Source organism: Varanus komodoensis, unplaced genomic scaffold, assembly GCF_004798865.1.
Source record: "Varanus komodoensis strain SLA01 unplaced genomic scaffold, ASM479886v1 scaffold43, whole genome shotgun sequence".
Lineage (NCBI taxonomy): Eukaryota > Metazoa > Chordata > Lepidosauria > Squamata > Varanidae > Varanus > Varanus komodoensis.
This window is the reverse complement of record NW_025335985.1, coordinates 5001186-5007591: the sequence shown is the minus strand read 5'-3', so window position 1 is coordinate 5007591 and position 6406 is coordinate 5001186.

Below are 6406 nucleotides of genomic sequence, written 5' to 3'. Positions count from 1 at the left end.
AGTATAGACTACACAAGACTTAAGCAACCCTTCCCCTAACACAGGCCATGCGTTAAGTGAGGGCTATGTAACCCTCACATAATTTAAGCATGCCGGGCTTGCATGACACAATACCCAGAAAGGGGCTACATAGTAGAACTGGCATGCATCCACATGCAGTGCAGTCTCACAGTAGCTCAGATCCCCCCAGTGGGTTGTTGTGTCATGCAAACAGCCCCTCCAGAGCTGGACCTCATACCTGGCTGTGCATTATTGCATCTCTGAAGTTCCAAACTCCAGGTCATTCCAGAAGAGTTTCTGCCAGGGCAAGCTCAGCCTGACTGACTTCAGATGCCCAGCCTGGAGTGCTCCCGCCCTGTGCCCACACATCCAGTGGGCTCCACCAGTTAAAATGCTGCTGTCAATAAAGAAATTGCCTTCTTTATTGACAGTGGCATTTTAAAGAAATGGGTAGAGACCTGTTCTCCCCTGCAGAGGAAGGCAGGACGCGCTCCAATCGAGCCAAGTTCAAGGAACCAAGGTTCAATGTGGATGCCAGGAAGCACTTCCTGACAGTTAGGACCCCGAGGGTATGGAATGGGGTTGAGGCCCCATCAGTGAGGGTGTCCAAGGATAGGCTGAACATGCACATGGTAGGCATGTCACGAGTGGAGCCAAATGGAGCCAGGGATCAGACTAGTTGGCCCAGGAGGCTCCTTCTGACTTGCTCTGTTTCACAATTTAAAAAAAAAATCAAATCAAATCAATTCTTTTGACCTGCTTTTCGAGTCTACTCTGACACCAATGATCCTTGCTCTCCCTTCCCTGTTCAGACAAGAGCATAAGGAAAGATGATATCCCCTTTTTCATGCCAACCCTTAAAAAAATCCATCAAGGGACTCGAAGAAGGGCGACTTTGAGATGAGGACATTTCCTTCTTTTCTCCCCTTGCCACACCCAGGTTTCCTAGCTCTGATCCAGATAGAGACTCAAGCACATCATTGGCTGGATCATAAATCTGCCACATCAGTCAGGAACAGATTCAAATCTGAACAAGGCTATCGTTGGTCTGCACCGCTGCATGGATTCCAGTGCAGTGTGCCTTTGTATGCATGATTTGGATTCCTGCCTTCTGCCAAACTCATGAAGTTGAATGTGAGATGTGCCTGGAATCTGACTTCCACCCGTGGATCTCTTCAAGTTCAACTGGCGAAGGAAACAGACTCTTTTGGCTGATTGCGACTCCATGAGAGAGGACCCACAAGGGAGAGCATTGTGGTTCAATCCCTGGCATTAAAGAGATTAGACCTCTGTGTGAGACCTTGCAGAGCAATGGCCAGAGGCAGCCAGTAGTGAGAGTGATGATCTGGATCACTAAAAGGCATTTTCCATACCTGCACCTCCAAAATAACAGCACAGGTCTTTAACAAAGGTTATTGATGTTATTTCTCCTGGCTTCAGTAACAGGTATTTCAGATTTGTATTTAATTTTAAAAAATAGATTTGGAGTTCAGTTCAGAAAATAACATGTTTGGGCATAGTGATTTCATGAATTCTCTAAACCGGTTTATCCATCCCTAATTAAATACATGTACAAGACAGATTGCACAGGAGATAATTTAAACATCTCTGACAATTATGTAATATTTAATCCTTTGTATTGAAATACAATCGAGTTCATCCTAACAGTCAGTTTCATCTCAGGCTTGTTGCTTGCTTGCCTCACATCAACAGTGCAGGCAATTTTAATATCTGGTCCGTTCAACCACTTCAAGTCATATTGCCGCACAACTGCTTCTCAATGTTAAACTCACTCAGCAGGTTGGCTTAATAGTTCTTTTCCTTGCTGTTACATTTGTTTAACACATGAGAAGTGCCACTCACTTTCGGAATGTTTCTGGCGGTGAATGCTAGTGGCATACAAGGAAAAAATATATATTTGGCACAGTGAAAGGCAAATGCACAAGTATTAACTATATAAAGTAGCATTTCTCTAGTTCCTGCATGTATGAAAGAGCTTGCAAGCCAAACTGGATTGACCATGGGTCAGCAGCTGCGAAAGTTCTTGGGCCATGTTTGTCCCACTGAATCGTATCAGCTAATTGCCAACCAAAAAGATGCAAAGAGACTAGACTCTGTGGACCAAACTATATAGAAAGGAAGCTTATGTAGACCAAGTTACTTTGCTAGCATAGCTCCCGCTGAAGGACAATCTCCTAGCATCCGTTCCTTTGCTGCTGTTGCAATTTCTTGTCATTTAAATTTCTTACCTCTCTTGACCTTTCTGTAAATAACAGCTAAACGAGGCAGGGAAAAAGGATGCAAATCGACACACTCTTGCCAAATCCCGCCAGTATTGTGCTGTGTTTTCCCTCGAAACGAAACGTAATTACATGGTTTAAAAGAAAAAGTCCCGGGCTCTTCTAGCTTTTCAAGTAAATGCAAGTGCTCCAAGGGCTTAAAAGCTGTGCTTTGGTGCCCCCCAAAGGAACAGTTTCTTACTACAGCAGTCATCTCAGAGAAAGGAAAGCAGAGCAACAAAAAAGCAAAACCAGTATTCCCAAGGGTAATACATTGATGCGACAAATTGTTTATTTACAAGTAAAAAAAGAAAAAGCAAGAGAGTGGTAGCTATGAGAAGCCATAGAAACAGTAATAAGCTTGAGTGATTCTAATGATGATGAGTTTAGCAGAGATAAATAATGTGCATTTACTTATTTATTTCTATATCCCCAGTCTAATAGCTGAAGATGTCGGGGCAGTTTACAACAGTAAGCAAATCAGGAGCATTCTATCATATATAGGAAAGGCTCTCCCCCTGGATAGGGGTGATGGGAACTGTAATCCAACACAACTGGAGGGTGCCATGTGGGAAAAGGCTGCCACAGGCTGCCAAGCAGGCAAGGGGACAGGTTAGCAAGGGACAAAATCCCACTTGTTCAGGGCTGAACAAGCTCAAGAACATTTGCCTTGGAAATGGGCAGAACCCTTGGGCAGCCATCTGAGTGGGATGGTGTAACGTGGCATCCTGTACCAGCAGGGGGTTGGCCTCAATGGCCTTCATGGCCCCTTCCAGCAATACTTTTCTATGAGTCTATGATTCATTTGCACACCAATGGTTGAACTCCAGAGAAGCATTTGCAGGCTGCATCCAGTGGTGAACTAAGCCAAAGACACAAGGGGAGAGCCAAATCCCCCTTTATCTTTTAGCTTAACTGTCTGTAATATAAGGCTCTGCATCCATGTTCTTCCTTCATGTCTAGGAGCCCACCTGGTGTCCCTTCCCAAGGTGGGGAGAAGAGGGTCTTGTTCATGCCTCAGACTGAGTTTTAGAGCCCTGATGGGGCTTCCATGGGCCCATCACAGCCCCCATGACACACCCTCCATCTCCCATCTCAGAGCACCAAGCCCCAGAGAGCTTTGCAGTGTAAACATGTCCCCTTTGCTGTCCACGCTGCTCTAAAGTTCAGGGTGATCCAGAAATTTCCTGCTGAAAACTTCCCAGACCTTCTGCTGAGCGCCTGAGGGGCTTATAAAAGGCCAGGACATCCCAGAATTGGAAGACAAATGTCAGTGCCTGGAGTCATTTGGCTGCTTATTGTCAGAAACAGACTACTGAATCCAAAACCAATCTTTATAGAGAAAAAGGCTTGCCTTCGTTTTCCTGCTAGGGAGGCCACTTATGCATTGTCAAAAAAGAGAGACCAGTTTGCATAAAAATTGCTAATGTATCTATAAGTCATCTATCTGCAAATTTAGAAGTGATGATTCTAATAGAAAAATATTTCTCACCATAGTGGACATAACTGCAACCAGTGACCTGCATGCCAGCTCAGTCTAGCATTAATTGCAGCTGCACCGTTTCCACGCCTGTTCTCTCTCCCCTCTGATGCTTCTTTAAATCATACTTAAGGATGGAGAGCACTTCAAATAGACGATACCTTCAAATAAATGACTATCCTCTGAAAATTGGGACATGCAGCCTTTCCGTAATCCTGCCCTGAGAGGATACATCTGTACTCCAGCCTTAACTACTTTCCTCTTAGAACAACACAATGTTTTATTGTTGGAAATATGTAGAATGTGTCATTTAAAAGTTGAAAGTGAACTCGCTTCCTCTAGACTGCAGCCAAGCCAAGAACAAAAGGCAGGATTACTGCCCTCACTGAAAGGTTATCATCCATTCGTTCTGTTTAATCCCGCCCCTGCTCCACAAAAATGACTTTTCATGTGTACCCGTAAAGCTTTGTTCATATGCACAAAGCCCGACCTGAAAATGAACACTGAAGCTGCAAGGCAGGCCAATGAAAGCCAGAGAATGTATGTTTAATGGGCCATTGTTCAGCCATATGTCTGCTGATGTGAAGACAAATGCTTGGTATTAAATAACACTTAAAATCATGCAGGGGAGCTGCAGTGCAGGCTGAATGGGACACAGCTGTGCTCCGTTTTAAGAGTGGCTCAGACAGTCCATGCCCCAATCTGTGGGGTGGGGTGGTATGGGGGGGGGGGACCTGGGTCTTGCAATTCTTCCCTCTCCTTTTCTAGTCATGGCTTTGTGCCTCTGAAACAGCAATGCCAGATGACGACGATGTGAAAGACAAAGAGAAGGCAGCTTGCTTGGGAGATTCCCAGAAGTATTTGGCTGGCCATTACTGGGAATAAAACGGGGCAATTTGATCTGGTCCAGCAAGGAGCATCTTAACACTTCCTCTCCTTGTCCCAATGCGAATGAGTATTTTTTAGTTTCTCATTCATTCACAGCTGTATTTGCATCTACCTCATTAGGGTCAAGGCCTTCTGGGGGCACCACTAAGATGGTGGCAGCTCAATAATATCATGTCTGTTCCTTCTCCCCTACCTTCAGGACCAAAAAGCCTGGTGCTACATTCTAGGGCTAAAATGGTTACAGGCGTTCACAGCCTATATAATTGCATTTACAGACAGGTCTTCTAAAGCAGCTCACAACACTGTAGATTGGGATAGCCTGAGAGAAAAGCCCTTCTCATGTGTTACTTCTTCCCTGCAATCGGTGCTGCTATGGAGCTATCAGAGCACGCCTATGAATGCTAATCCCAGACCACCAGAGGGGACAGACAGTTCTTGTTTCACAATTTCCCAAAGGACTGGAAGTCAGGATGGAAAAGACAGTGTTCACCTGTTTGTGAGAGCATTTACAACATGGATGAGGGAAACTCCTGATGAAAGTATAGTATGAAATACTATACTTAACCAATTATAGTTAAAGGCTGCTCCACTTTCTCCTGAAAAAGAGTATTTGCCCACAACGGGACTTGGCCTAGGAGGAAGACACTCACATAGAAGAGAGGAAAATGAAGTCAATTCTGGGCTGCAGGTGGGAGAGCATTCCTGCTAATGGCCTGATTTAAATGGTGGTGTTGGGGTGGGGGGTCTTGCCAACTTCAGTGACTTAATCCTGTTGTGCATTTATTAATTTGCTCAATCCCCCCCCCCGCAAAATCAACTTTTTTTTACTAAAACAAGAAAACTTTACAGTAGAGATAATTTATGCCACCCAATACCTTTATATTTGCCATAAGAGATAGGTGGAAGGTTCCTCAGTGGACCCCCGAAATGTCTAGTTTTAGGTACAATATAGGAACTCTTGATATCTATGCTAGAATACATGCCTTTACTGATGAGTCTGAGCATGCACTTCCACTTTGTAAATGTAACACAGTGGGACTGTTTTGGTTTTTTTTAATGTATACCACCTAACATGATCAGTTCAGCCCCATATATACAATTGGATGGAGGAAAAGCTAGTGTGAACATGGTTTTATACATCAGGGATGGGCAAACCAAATGCACTCCAGATGTTCCGGCCTTCAATTCCCACAATCGGTTTGGGCTGGCTAGGGTTGTTGGGTGGAAACATTCATTCAACATATTTTCCATAGGTTCTGCAGAAGCCTACATTTCAATTTACATTACTGATCTTTATAGATCAGACAACACTGTAGGATAAGGAAAAGGCTATCTATAACTAACCATTACAAATCCGTATTTTTTAGCCTTATATAGACTACTTGAGTCTAGGGAAGTCATAAGGATTGATCTGCTGGTATACCTTCCGATTCACATTGCTAACTTGTGTGTGGGGGAAGGCATATACACATATAGCTTCTACGCATGGATACCCATCTCCATGATCCATTTTCTTCAGCAGCTATGATTGCAGAAGTTTTGGCTGCCAACTGTCAACAACAACCTTCACCACTGGCAGTGCCAGCTAGGGATGGCTATTGTAGGGCAAAACATCTGGAGGGCACAGCACTTATTGGCCATAGTGAGCACAGTCAGGGATGATAACTGTAGGCCAAAATATTCAGTGGGTCACAAGATGCCCACCCCTGCTTTATGCTGCTTGTGTGTTAGCACCCCACTCTCTCTCCTCCCTCCAAAA